Raw genomic sequence first — 15,513 nt, 5'->3', positions numbered from 1 at the left:
CCAACGGACGAAAATGGATAGCAATAGGTCACCTGAGTGACTCAGGTGACCTAATAAATGCAATTTTACTATGTATTCAATAGAGCCCTGCCCTAACATCTAAACCCCTGACCCAGGGGCAATGAAATTCCCAATTTCTGAAAAGGCAGCCATGCTCACCATAACAATGTTCTTAGTTTATTTAATACCCAGGAGAAGAAAAGATTTTCAATGAATTAATGTATTTTCACTATATAATCAAAAGAGCCCCGCCCTAACACTAGAACCTCTGACCCAGGGGCCATGAAATTCACAATTTTGGAAGAGGCACTCTTGCTCATCATAACTATGTACTTAGTTTATTTAATACCAAGGAGCAGAGAAGAAGATTTTCAATGAATTAATGCATTTTCACTATATAATCAATAGAGCCCCACCCTAACATCAGAACCCCTGACCCTGGAACCATGATATTCACAATTTTGGAAGAGGCACTCTTGCTCATCATAACTATGTACTTAATTAGTTTATTTAATACCCAGGAGCAAGAAGAAGATTTTCAAAGAATTAATGCACTTTCACTATATGATCTTTATAGCCCCACCCTAGCACCAGAACCCCTGACCCTGGGGCCATGAAATTCACAATTTTGGTAGAGAGCTCAATGCTTATTACAATCCTGCCAACAGTTTGACTGCTTGATGTCCAGGAGTAAAGAAGATTTTTAAAGATTGCATTAATTTTGGTGGTTTTAGCCCCACCCTTCAGGCCCCGGGGGGGGGGGGAGGCAGGGACCATGAAATTCACAATTTTTGTTACCCTTCACCCATAGATGCTATATGCCAAATTTGGTTGAAATTTGTTAAGCGGTTTCAGAGAAGAAGCTAAAATGTTCAAATGTTAACACACAAAGCACGACAAAAACGGATAGCAATAGGTCACCTGAGTGACTTAGGTGACCTAAAAATGCTCAAGAAAAGAATTTTATACACAGATTTGCTATAACCCTGACGACTTAACTAGATACTTGGCTCAAGGACACTGCATACCCTCTACTGAATGGGTGAAGTTGGAGACGGGTTGGGCCAAGAGAAGAGGATTTTACACAAAGAGATTTTCTGACCATGAAAATTGTCTAGAAAATTGGTTCAAGGTCACTGCACACCCACTCTATGGGTGAAGTATGAGCCCAACTGGACTAAGGGGAGGTCTAATATGCTTTGACAAGGATTTTACATAGAAAAGTTTTTCGATCTAGACTTTTGATCTAGAAAATTACTTCAAGGTTACTGCATACCCTCTACCCACGGATACTCTAAAGGTGAAGTTTGACCTGACTGGGCCAAGGGGAGAGAAAATATGCTCAAGACAAGGATTTTGCACAAGAACTTTTTTTAACCTTGTTCTTTGATTGGAAAATTGGTTCAAGGACAAAACACATCTTCTACCAGTGGCTCTCTATGTGTTATATATTAGGGCCTGACTAGGCCAAGGGGAAAGAAAATATACTCTGGACAAGGATTTTTTATACAAAGAGGTTTTTTGACCTTGACCTTTTCTTAGAAAATTGGTTCAAGGTCACTGTGCACACTCTACCCATGAACACTCTATGGTTATGTATGAGCCCAACTGGACCAAAAAATATACTCCAGACAAGGATTTTACTCGGAGATTTTTTTTTACTTTGACCTTTGATCTACAAAATTGGTTAAAGGTCACTGCATACTCTCCACCCATGGGAAATCTATGGGTGGAATATGTACCTGACTGGGTCAAGGGGATAGAAAATATGCTGCAGACAAATGAAATAGAATTGACAGACAGACAAGGTGATTCCAATATACCCCCCAAACTTTGTTTGCTGGAAGTATAATCAGGTACACAACTGTACACAACTATACTGAACTTCTTATTAAAACTGCCATATGATGAAACTTTCAGGGTAACTTAAGAATTTCAACAGAATTGTTGGGAACTGACTATTCTGACGTTTCAAACTGTTCTATTCCTTTAACACATAAGTTGGCAAATGCTGCATTGTGGAGATCTATGGTCAAGAACATGAAACCAGGGTGCTAGGGTAAATGAATCACTGAAATGTCAATTACATGTATAAGGTTATATCAATGACTGAATCAAACACCAGTAACATAATAGCCATACTTATTGGACAACCAATGGTATAGTTGACATTAAACATCACATTAAAAACAAAATTATTTGGTACTGACAAAAAAATTGTCATGAAAAGAAAGTACTTCTGTAAAATGGGTTATTATCATGACCTGCAAATTTAGCGATTTTATCCCAAAAGTGGACATTGATTATTAGGGTGTCTAATTATTAGCAATACTAGGGATACGAAAAAGGTGAAGATAACGAACTGTGATCAATCTCAAAAAACCTACAAACAACACAAATCTGCAAACTGGGCATAAAATATGGAGCCCTGGAAATTCCAGAGCTCGGATAATGTGCCTAGAAGGAATATGCCCGTCAACTGGTCACACCCACTGTGAGCCCTATGTACCGGTATTAATCATGTAGATGGAGAAATCCATAGTCAAATTCAGTATAAATAACAAGTGGCCCATGGGCCACAACACTCACGTGAGTCATTACGGCCCTGATGTTCATTCCTATGCAAAACTTTGATCACATACTGTAGCCCCACCTACCACTGGGGGTCATGACTTGAACAAATTGGAATCTACATTACCCGAGAATGCTTCCATAAAAATATGACTAATATTGACCTTGCTATTCTTGAGAAGATTTTTCCGACATGTTTCAATGTAAAACTTTCATCCCTTGAGGTGGCTCTACCTTACCTCCTGAGGTCTGGATTTGAATAATTTAGAATCTATGCTTCCTCATGAAGTCTTTACATAAGCTTCATCTTTTTAATCCTGTGGTTCTTTTCAATGTAAAAATTTCATCCCTTATTGTGGCCCTACCGTATCCCTGGAGGTCATGATTTAAACAAATTAGAATCTGCACTTTCAAAGGAAGCTTCAACATAAGTTTCACCTTTTTTGGCCCAGTGGTTCTTGCAAAGAAAATTTTTAAAGATTTTTCTAATATATTTCAATGTAAAACTTTCAATCCTATTGTGGCCCCACCCTTACCCCAGGGTCATGATTTGAACAATTTAGATTTTAAACTTCGTCAGGAAGCTTCCACGCAAGTTTTACTTTTTCTGACCCAGTGATTTTTGAGAAGATTTTTTAATGCCCCCCCTCCCCTCCTCGATTTGTCTTTTCTTGTTTATTTCCTCTTGGAAGCAGGCTTGGACGTCCACTTGAACAATTTAAGAAGGCTGGGGGTTGTGGCCATTTTCAGACTATATTGATCTCCTTTAGAAGAAGAGCTCCATATAAAGATATACAAAAATCATCAAATTTTAAAACTAAAATTTATGAAATTTTTCTTTGCCAAATGAAAGTTGACAGCTTAAGATATCATATCTAAACAAGAGGCCCAAGGGCCTTAACGGTCACCTGAGTATAATACAACAATTTAGAAGTTAAATACACTGAGAGATGAAGCTTTTTTGCCCTAAAGCAAGAGAAGTAGGAAGATCAGGATCAAAAAAATAATTAGTCTAGTATTCAGTATCAACTCATAACTTAAGTTCTAATCTGCCCCCCACTTAACACTATCACCATGCAGACTATTAACAAACTATTATTGCTTCTGTACTATTTTTAAACCCATATTAAGACCTCTAGCATTGACCTCTCTTATGGTCTTTGAAGAACTTTTAATAAGATAAGTTATTTTTGTCTCATTTTTATTTATCTATTACTTACAGGTCTACCTGATTATTAAAACTAAGAAAATACTTTTTGAATTATATGATAAACATTCTTGGATAATTATCTTATTCTATTTACCTTTCAAATACATTATTTACAGTGATTAATTATCAAAAGTGAACGGAAAAGGGGAATAACTTCTCTCAGTAGAATACAAATTAATAGAGCCCTGCCCAGGACTAGAATGCTTAGACAAATGGTCCAGATGTTCAAAAATCTGGTAGAAATACGCTTACTTATATCATTTAAAATTTTACTCAGTTTTCTTCCAATATGCCCAGAAGCAGAGAAGAATTTCACAGGTACAATGCATTTTCACTACAGATTCAACAAAGTCTTACCCTAACACCAGAACCCAAGACCAAGGGTCAAGAAATTTACAAATTTGGAAGAGTTACCCTCATCATCATAACTATGGACTGCGAAGAATTTACACTTTTCCACTATATTATCAAAAGCCCCCCCCCCCTCTCGTTATGCCCGAACCCCTGACCCTAGGACCACAAGATTTAAAAATTCTGTTCGATGCTCCCATTTTCATCATAGCTAAGCAATTTATTTATCAGCTCAACGCTAAGGAGCAGACAGGATTAATTAATGATTAATTAATAGAATTAATGCTTTTTCACTATATAATCAATAGAGCCCCCCCCCTTCCTTAAGAACCCCAAAAACTGAAGCCACATATTTAAAAAATTTGGAAGAGGCATCCTTGCCTATCATAATCATGCACTTAGTTTGTTTAAATAATCTCCAGTAGCAGAGAAGAAGATTTTCAAAGAATCAATGCATTTTCACTATATAATCAATAAAGCCTCGTCCTAACACCAGAACCCTTGATCCTGGGGCCATGAAATTCACAATTTTTGAAGAGGCATCCTTATGCATCAAAACCATGCACTTAGTTTGTTTAAATAATCTCCAGTAGCAGAGAAGGAGATTTTCAAAGAATCAATGCATTTTCACTATATAATCAACAGAGCCCCGCCCTAACACCAGAACCCCTGACCCTCGGGCCATGAAATTCAAAATTTTTGAAAAGGCACTTTTGCTCATCATAACTATGTACTTAGTTACTTTATTTAATACCCAGGAGCAGAGAAGAAGATTTTCAAAGAATTTATGCTTTTTCACTATATAATCTATAGAGCCCCGCCTTAACACCAGAACCCCTGACCCTGGGGTCATGAATTTCACAATTTTGGAAGAGGCTCTCTTGGTCATCATAACTATGTACTTAGTTACTTTATTCAATACCCAGGAGCAGAGAAGAAGATTTTCAAAGAATTAATGCACTTTCACTATATGATGTATATAGCCCCACCCTGGGGCCAGAACCCCTGACCCTGGGGCCAAGAATATCACAATTTTGGAAGAGGCACTCTTGCTCTTCATAACTATGTACTTAGTTACTTTATTTAATACCCAGGAGCAGAGAAGAAGATTTTCAAAGAAATAATGCACTTTCACTATATGATGTATATAGCCCCACCCTGGGGCCAGAACCCCTGACCCAGGGGCCATGAATTTCACAATTTCTCAAGAGGACTTCTTTCTCATCATAACTATGTACTTAGTTACTTTATTTAATACCCAGGAGCACAGAAGAAGATTTTCAAAGAATTAATGCATTTTCACTATATAATCAATAGAGCCCCGCCCTAACACCTGAACCCCTGCCCCTGGGGTCATGAATTTCACAATTTGGAAGAGGCACTCTTGCTCTTCATAACTATGTACTTAGTTACTTTATTTAATACCCAGGAGCAGAGAAGAAGATTTTCAAAGAAATAATGCATTTTCACTATATGATCTATATAGCCCCACCCTGGGGCCAGAACCCCTGACCCATGGGCCATGAATTTCACAATTTCTCAAGAGGACTTCTTGCTCATCATAACTATGTACTTAGTTACTTTATTTAATACCCAGGAGCACAGAAGAAGATTTTCAAAGAATTAATGCATTTTCACTATATAATCAATAGAGCCCCGCCGTAACACCAGAACCACTGCCCCTGGGGTCATGAATTTCACAATTTGGAAGAGGCACTCTTGCTCTTCATAACTATGTACTTAGTTACTTTATTTAATACCCAGGAGCACAGAAGAAGATTTTCAAAGAAATAATGCACTTTCACTATATGATGTATATAGCCCCACCCTGGGGCCAGAACCCCTGACCCTGGGGCCATGAATTTCACAATTTTGGAAGAGGCACTCTTGCTCTTCATAACTATGTACTAAGTTACTTTATTTAATACCCAGGAGCAGAGAAGAAGATTTTCAAAGAAATAATGCACTTTCACTGTATGATCTATATAGCCCCACCCTGGGGCCAGAACCCCTGACCCAGGGACCATGAATTTCACAATTTCTGAAGAGGGCTTCTTGCTCATCATAACTATGTACTTAGTTACTTTACTTAATACCCAGGAGCACAGAAGAAGATTTTCAAAGAATTAATGCATTTTCACTATATAATCAATAGAGCCCCACCCTAACACCTGAACCCCTGACCCTGGGGTCATGAATTTCACAATTTTGGAAGAGGCACTCTTGCTCTTCATAACTATGTACTAAGTTACTTTATTTAATACCCAGGAGCAGAGAAGAAGATTTTCAAAGAAACAATGCACTTTCACTATATGATGTATATAGCCCCACCCTGGGGCCAGAACCCCTGACCCTGGGGCCATGAATTTCACAATTTTGGAAGAGGCACTCTTGCTCTTCATAACTATGTACTTAGTTACTTTATTTAATACCCAGGAGCAGAGAAGAAGATTTTCAAAGAAATAATGCACTTTCACTGTATGATCTATATAGCCCCACCCTGGGGCCAGAACCCCTGACCCAGGGGCCATGAATTTCACAATTTCTAAAGAGGACTTCTTGCTCATCATAACTATGTACTTAGTTACTTTACTTAATACCCAGGAGCACAGAAGAAGATTTTCAAAGAATTAATGCATTTTCACTATATAATCAATAGAGCCCCGCCCTAACACCAGAACCCCTGACCCTGGGGTCATGAATTTCACAATATTTTTGGAAGAGGCACTCTTGCTCTTCATAACTATGTACTAAGTTACTTTATTTAATACCCAGGAGCAGAGAAGAAGATTTTCAAAGAAATAATGCACTTTCACTATATGATCTATATAGCCCCACCCTGGGGCCAGAACCCCTGACCCTGGGGCCATGAATTTCACAATTTTGGTAGAGGGCTCAATGCTTGTTACAATGATGCCAACAGTTTGACTGCTTGATGTCCTGGAGTAAAGAAGAAGATTTCTAAAGATTGCATTATTTTTGGTGGTTTTAGCCCCACCCCTCAGGCCCCAGAGGGGCAGGGACCATGAAATTCACAATTTTTGTTACCCTTCACCCATAGATGCTATATGCCAAATTTGGTTGAAATTGGTTAAGCGGTTTCAGAGAAGAAGCTAAAAATGTTCAAATGTTAACACACGACGCACGACGCACTCCGACGGACGAGAACGGATAGCAATAGGTCACCTGAGTGACTCAGGTGACCTAATAAAAACTTACTGTCACCCCTGCCACAAAATAAGTGTTGGTTCTATGTTATGGGATACACAGAGGTCACAGGAAGGTCAGAAAATATGTCAATTTCCGAATTTTCTCATTTTTATGCAAATTTTTATCGATTTTACGGCACATTTTGTTTCAGAAAACATAGAGCACAAGCTTGCCTTTCTACCAAATTTATATATTTCATACACTAGTATCAGATGCATCTTATGTATAAAAATCTCAGATAGACAAGCCTGTGCTCTATGTTTCCCGAAGTGAAAAGTATCTCAATTTTGACGAAATTCCACCAGAATTGAGGAAATTCGGGAAAATGTCCTGGCCAGATTCGGCCGTTACCATACCTTGTCCTTTGCAATTTTTTGCCTCGTTAGAGGACAAAAAATAAAAAAAAAAATCTCCTATTGATAAAAGAAAAATTATATTTGTAATGCTTAAAATAACATTTTTTCCGAAAGATAATAACATCAAAACGTTTGATTTTTAATTCTACACAGGCAAAAGTGTCTCGCGTAAATTTTACATCAAATTCACATAAATTCATGTGAATTCTTTGCATGAGAAAGAGACGAAAAACGAGACACATGAAATTTATATGAACACGCCATGCGATTTTGACATAACATTCATATGAATTTTACATGAAGAGTATATCGCGTAAATATTGTGCAAAGAAAATGTCACAATAAAGGTCAAAAAAATCATGTGAATATCGTACAAACAAATTCACATGATATTCGCATGAAAAAATATTTACATAATTTTTACATGATTTCCGCACAGTAATAATAAAGAAAATCACATGAACATTACGTGAGCCGGCCATTTTTCCCTGTGTATATACAAACATTCCAAGCAATAAAAAAACAAGAAGATTATGCTTTTTCATTTATATAACTGCTTCTTCAATAATATTGGAACTAGGAAAGTTTCACATTTTTGATTGCATATATTTTAAAAATTACTTTGTTATAAATCATTCTGATTCTATGCCCAAGTATTCTAAGGTTGAAATCAAAAAGATTTGGAGTTCCTCATTGACAATGTCCATGTAGTCTTTGGAGACCATGTCCACCAACAATGTGTTATAATTTCGATGGGCACTAAGTGTGCTCCTTTTAATTATTAGCCAACCGAGTTTTATATTCCCACGAAACGAATTTATTTAAACACTTCTACATGAGAAGAAAACTATTGCTTTGGTCTTCAATCCGACATTTAGATATATACAGACGACTTTTTGTTGATTAACAATAGTTACTTTCATTCATATGTCGTCTCGATATACTGTGAGATCATTTTAATTTGTGGGGAGTCACCCTATCATTGGTTCGTATTTTGACTGACATGTTTCATACCTTTTGTTAGACCTTTGTTTTCATATTAAATTTGACTTCGGATTACTCTGTCTACCTGATCAATACATAGGACTCATGGCGAGCGTGACCAGTCGACAGAGAATGCTTACTCTTCGTAGGCACCTGATCCCACCTTTGGAAACTGTGTTTTATGTCCTGTTCAGAAATTTATATTTTGTTTTTATGAATTTTGAGACCTATCACTATTTGTAATCTTCACTTATTTCTTTGAATTATGCCATCACTTGATTACTTTTTAACAACATGGACCGTATCATCTATCTACATTGAGAAACGTCAAAAATAAGATTTAAAAAAGACATCTTATTATTTTCGTGATTCTTCCTAATGTTTTTGTTTGTTTATTGTTTAACGTCCCTCTCGAGAATTTTTCACTCATATGGAGACGCCACCACTTGCCGGTGGAGAGCTGCCGGCACTTACGGCCATTGAACAGTGAGGGATCTTTTTCGTGACAGCACCTACTGCGACACGGGACCTCGGTTTATACGGTCTCATCCGAAGGAACGGTTTCCACGTCCCACAGTGGGATTCGAACCCGCGACGTAAGGATCAACTCCTTACTCCGCGACTCTAGAGCGAACGCTCTTAACCACTGCGCCACGCGGGCGACTCCTCCTAATGAGTCATACCGTCACGGTAGCTCAGTCGTAGAGCGCTCGCTCCGTGATTGGAAGTGTTCGAATCACAGCCACGACTTACCTAAGTCCATAAAAAAGGTAGCAACTGTTCCTTCGCCAAGCGCTATTCACTTTGAAGTGAAAGTTGCGGGTCATTCGGATGAGACCTTAAAAACCGAGGCCACGTTTCACGGTAGGCGTTGGCACGATAAAGAATCCTCACTGTTTAATGGCCCTAAGTGCCTAGCAAAGGTCTAAATTTAAAGGCCTTCACCGGTATATGATGACGTCTCTATATGAGTGAAAAATTCTCGAACGGGACGTAAAACAACAATCAATCAATCAATAATGAGTCGTCGAAAGCTTTATTTTACAATTTTGATTGGCGAACTATCTTTGAACGTTTGGTTGGTAAACATTGTTGTATATGACGCTTTATCACAAGTACCTGTCCTAATTATTCACTTTTCAAACAAATAATTATTATTATAAATTTGTTTCTTGTTCTGATCTATGTCCTCCAAAGCTAAAACTAAAATGTTTGAAAATTATGGTGAAGTATTGGAAAATAATACTCTTCCCATATACTCAAAAATTTAAGCATGAAGTAGGAAAATTTGTCAATGGTGAAGTTCACGCTTATAATGAATCCTTCAGAACTTTATGTAAACTGTATACCGCTATAATTTGTATTGTGTGTGTATGTCTGGTGTACCGCGAATGATTTTTGTGATGTTTTACTGTTTTGAGGCTTTAACAGTAATGTATCCACTTCTTTAAAGTAAGTATAATTATTATTTCAATATTATTCATAAGAATATATCACTAATTACATTTTCAATTGCGATTCTCTGATATTTAAAGGCAACATGGTTTTATATATTTAAAAGAAAAAATCCCAGGTCATCGTTATTGGTATTGTAATTTTGGGGATTCTATTGCTTGTAACCTAAAAAAAAACGTCGAAGAGTGAAGTATACTAAAAGTATATTAAATAAGAGTCCCATCGACCACATCGCTCACCTGAGCACAATGGCTAGGAAAAAGCATAAATCAAATCAGTATTGAAGCGTTTACATGGGGTTGGGGGACTTGAATTTTAAACCTGAGGATGCTTCCATATCAATATAACAAATGCCTTTGCTGTTCTTGAGCAGGAGATTTTTAAAGATTTTTTCCTATATATTCCTATGTAAAAAATTGATACCCCATTGTGGCCCCTCCCTACCCCCAGGGGTCATCATTTGAACAAATCTGAATCTACACTACCTGAGAATGCTTCCATATCAATATGAATAAACATGGCTTTACTGCTCTTAAGAAAAAAAAATCCTTTATATTCCTATGTAAAACGTTGATCCCCCATTGTACGTGGCCCGACCCTACCCCCGGTGGTCATGATTTAAACAAACTTGAATCCACAATACCTGAGAATGCTTCCATATCAATATGACTATACAATGTTTTGCTGTTCTTGGGAAGAAGATTTTTAAAGTTTTTCCCTTCATATTCCTATGTAAAATTTTGATCCCCCATTGTGGCCCCACCCTAATCACTAGGGGTCATGATTGGAACAAACTTGAATCTACACTTCCAGAGGATGCTTACATATCAATATGACTATACAATGTTTTGATGTTCCTGAGAAGAAGATTTTTGAAGTATTTTATATTCCTATGTAAAACTTTGATCCCCTATTGTGGCCCCACCCTAAACCCTGGGGACATGATTTGAACAAACTTGAATCTACACTACCTGAGGAGGCTTCCATATCAATATGACTAAACAAGGTTTTGCAGTTCTTGAGAAGATTTTTAAAGATTTTTTACTATATATTTCTATGTAAAACTTTGACCTCCCTTTGTGACCCACCCTAACCCCTGGGGTCATGATTTGAACAAACTTAAATCTACACTACCTGAGGAGGCTTCCATATCAATATTTTTTTATTGACTTTAGACATAAACAAACATACATAAACAGACACACCACAGCTGGAAGGCTTAATTACAGATTTTTGGGAATATAAATGAAATACCAAAAAATATGAATACATAAAATATGCTAAAATAGTAATATAGATGACGTAAATTTATTTAAATGTTTATGTTTTCAAATATCTGGTTCCAGTTAATCATCTTCTTTTATACACAGCTTTCATGGCTTTGTTGTTCTTGAGAAGAAGACTTTTAAAGATTTTTTCCTATATATTCCTATATAAAACTTTGATCCCCCCTTATGTTGTCCCACCCTACCCCCAAGGGTCATGATTTGAACAAACTTGAATTTACACTATGTAGCATAGGTTTCCTATAAGTTTCAACTTTTTTTGGGCCAGTGGTTCTTGAGAAGAAGATTTTTAAAATATGACACCAGATTTTCACTATTTCTGAATTGTCTCCCCTTGAATGAGGGCGTGGCCTTTCATTTGAAAGAAATTGAATCCCCTTTTCCCAGGATGCTTTGTGGCAAGTTTGGTTGAAATTGGCCCAGTGGTTCTGGAGAAGAAGTTGAAAATGTGAAAAGTTTACAGACGGAGACGGACTACAGATAAAATGTGATCAGAAAAGCTCCCTTGAGCTTTCAGCTCAGGTGAGCTAAAATTATACAATTGTATTAACAATCTCGTTTAAAGACATAATTTCGCGAGTTATATGCCTGATACAATGACGAAATGTGAAGACAACGAAGATTGATCATTCTCAAGAGTCCTTTTAAACAATACAAATGATGAGCAGAGCCAACAGAGGTGGGATAAGGTGCCATGGAAGAGTAAACATGCCATATCAACTAGTCACACCCTCCATGTGTTCCTTGTCATGATCGAGTAAACGGAGAAGCCATTACACAATTCAGTATGGAAATAATGGACTTACATTTGTATGCTTACTTCTTCATGTCGCCCAATCTCACCTCTGATCTGTGTTTAAGAGTTGAGTGTTTGCTCTGCTCACAATTTGTTTTGATTCATTGGACTTTGAGCATGATTACTGTCCTGTTTAAAGTCTGCTTTTCGCAAATTCTACGATTTCATGAACTTTTGTAAATACAGCCAATTGATGGGTCATATTTTGTGTTTGATTACATTTGTTAGGTCATGGACATCGATCACACAGTAGACCAAATACCGTATATTTGGTATCTCTTCGATTCACCTTTGCCTTATGACGATAAACAATTAGATTTTCATCATATTCACATAAACTTTAGTCGATTCCCTTGAAATTTTTAAATGGACTATATGAAGAAGCTATAGCAAGTCAATACTTAGATTCGTTGACTGCAGAAAACAAGCTAGTATTTGTGTTTATGGATGTTGTCCAGCACAATCTCTTTAAATCACCACATGCGTCGGAAAATAATTCTGACTCAACCAGTCGTTTCCTTAATTAATAGATTCCTTAGTTAGTAGATTCATGGCTTAATTATTCCTAATAGTGAGTGTACACATGAGCGTGATCAAAACCTTGATCGATAAGGGTGTGCTTCAGTACTTTACGGTAAAAAGACTGGGTATATGATTGGCACATATGTGGAAGAAAAAAATGCAAGTTCATTATATTTGATACGTGTTTTGCTACTGGTACGCTTAAACATTTTCCCCCATACATTATAAATATAAGCATTGGAAAAGAATAAAGAAATGTAGCCAATGGGATACTTTGTTTTGTTTGTTTGTTTGTATGTTGTTTAACGTCCCTCTCGAGAATTTTTCACTCATATGGAGACGCCACCACTTGTCGGTGAAGGGCTGAAAATTTTAACCTAAACTCGGCACTGAGGGCCATTGAACAGTGAGGGATCTTTTTCGTACCAACACCTACTGCGACACGGGACCTCAGTTTAAACAGTCTCATCCCAAGGATCGATCTCCATGTCCCACAGTAGATTCGAACCCGCGACGTAAGGATCAACTCCCTACTCCGCGACTCTAGAGCAGACGCTCTAACCACTGCGCCATGCGGGCGACTGCGATTCTTTGAAAACATTTGCACAGGGAATTCTGTTAGAAAAATTTAACTCCAAGGTAAGAAATTTAACATAAAGAAAACCATACTGAGAATAGGCATTTATTTATCAAATCTACTTTCGATAACTGGAATAAATATTAATGCTGATTTAGAACGATTGATAAAAATGTCACTTCACCACAAGTGAGTTACTTGTTCAAATATACAATTTTTATTTGCGTATCAAACATCTATTGTTTTCTAATCTTTGGGATTTAGAATAAATACACATAAAATAAAACCAAAATGAAGCATTAATTTTCAGTGTGTTTTTAAATTAAGACTATGATTTTTCCCCTGTTTTCTACTTTAAGCACACTCAGATCTGGGGTACTGGTTGTGGACATACTTGTAAGGTGGTTTAATATAAGATTCACCAGAGAAAGATCACATGAATACTTATTATCATGCTGTCTATTAACCAAATTTATTTCTAAAGATTTTATCTTTTTTTGAACGAAAACAGAAATGATAATCGAGTTTTTCGCAGTTATCATAGCTTAAAAATACAAGTTTTGAATATAATAGTGGGTCACGTTTTTTTTTCATTCCCGTGTTGATCTAATTTGAAATTTTAGATTGTAAAAATTTATTGTCTAGTTTAGAGTGTTATTGAAAAAATTAAATCCTTTCAGAACATTGTGTTATTGAAAAGATTTTTAAAATCAGAAACATTTGACTTGCAACAAGATTTATTGTCATCAGATATTTTAAAAAAAAAAAAACAACTTTGTGTGCGTACCTCAGGCTTAACCTATAGATGGCATAAATTGGGAATTTTAATGTGACTTGGCAAGCTTTGGAAAAATGCATTTATGTTAATTGCATGTAAAAGAACCATGTTGAATATAGTGTCAACAGCTTTAACTGACCTTCCAATTATAGAATTGAAGAAAAGATATGTTCCACTTTCTTAACGTAATTGCGAGAAAGAAAATAAGAAGTTCCATGAAAGTGCAGAATTTGGAACATTAGCAAACCGTCATTATAATGTCACTAATCTTATAACGCTTTAAGTGATCAGTGCTTATCTCTGTCTGAGAGAACCATATAGCATCGACACTGCAACTTAGATATCTAATTTTATAAAGTACTTTCCCGTCTCTGTGAATGGCTTATTTAGGTAAGAAATGAATTCAAATATATGAGAAGAATTTCATCAAATTGAAACTAATAACAAGTGCGGCTTTCATAGCAAAATAAAAATTGATAATTTCTGGAATGAAAATATGTTGGACTAAGCAAATTCCTTAAAAACATTCATATTCCGGTAGAAAAAATAATTTAAGGGCTGAAATTTCATTAAAGATACGATGAGCAATAAATCGCCAGAGAACTATTAATCTATTTTATCGCTTCAGCTTTTACAGTTGCACTAAATTGTGATTATAAAAAATTGTTCATGCCCTTTTATTGCAAGATTAGTACTTTACTTCATTACACTTAATATTTCCATCACTGAGTACACCTTTCCGTAGACAACGAGAATACTGGATTAGGAAACTTTTAATTTGACAGGACATAGCTTTTATATCAAAACGTGGGAAAATCTGAACTGCAAATCTGCAAATGTTGTCTACGGAATAGAATGTAACCTTTGTGGGCCTATTTATGTTGGGTTCACTTCATAAAAGAATATCGGGTCACAGGTTTCAAATAAACAACGAGGGCCAGCAGCTTCTTTACAAGCACTTTAATCTACCTGATCATTCTATTTTATGAATGGAAGTTAGAATTCTAGAAAAGATTTACCATCATACTACATGTAATAGTCCATCACTGAGTACACCTTTCCGTTGACAACGAGAAGAATACTGTAATAGGAAACTAGGCACATCCTTTGCATATGGAAGCAATGACAATGTCGACAGTGTTGGGAATCTTTCAAGTCCACATTGTAACAATGTGACTTTTTAGCAATACTCAGAGATGTAAGCGTAGTCATGGACAACGGTCATACAATAAACCTTTTATACGAGATGTTTCTTTTGATTTACTACTACCTTATGTAAATAAACAGTTAGATCTCCATCACATTCGACCCAAACTTTACTCTGTCCCTTTGAAAGTTCTATATGGTTTGTTTGTAAAGGTCAAGGAAAGTCCATATTTGGATTCTTCAACACCAGAATACAGGCTTGGATCTGTGA

The sequence above is a fragment of the Saccostrea echinata genome, unplaced genomic scaffold, assembly GCF_033153115.1.
Source record: "Saccostrea echinata isolate AGI-Se365-2 ecotype Australia unplaced genomic scaffold, CSIRO_AGI_Sech_v1 ptg000041l, whole genome shotgun sequence".
Taxonomy (NCBI): Eukaryota; Metazoa; Mollusca; class Bivalvia; order Ostreida; family Ostreidae; genus Saccostrea; species Saccostrea echinata.
The sequence above is the reverse complement of the archived record's forward strand: the minus strand, read 5'-3'. Positions refer to the sequence as shown.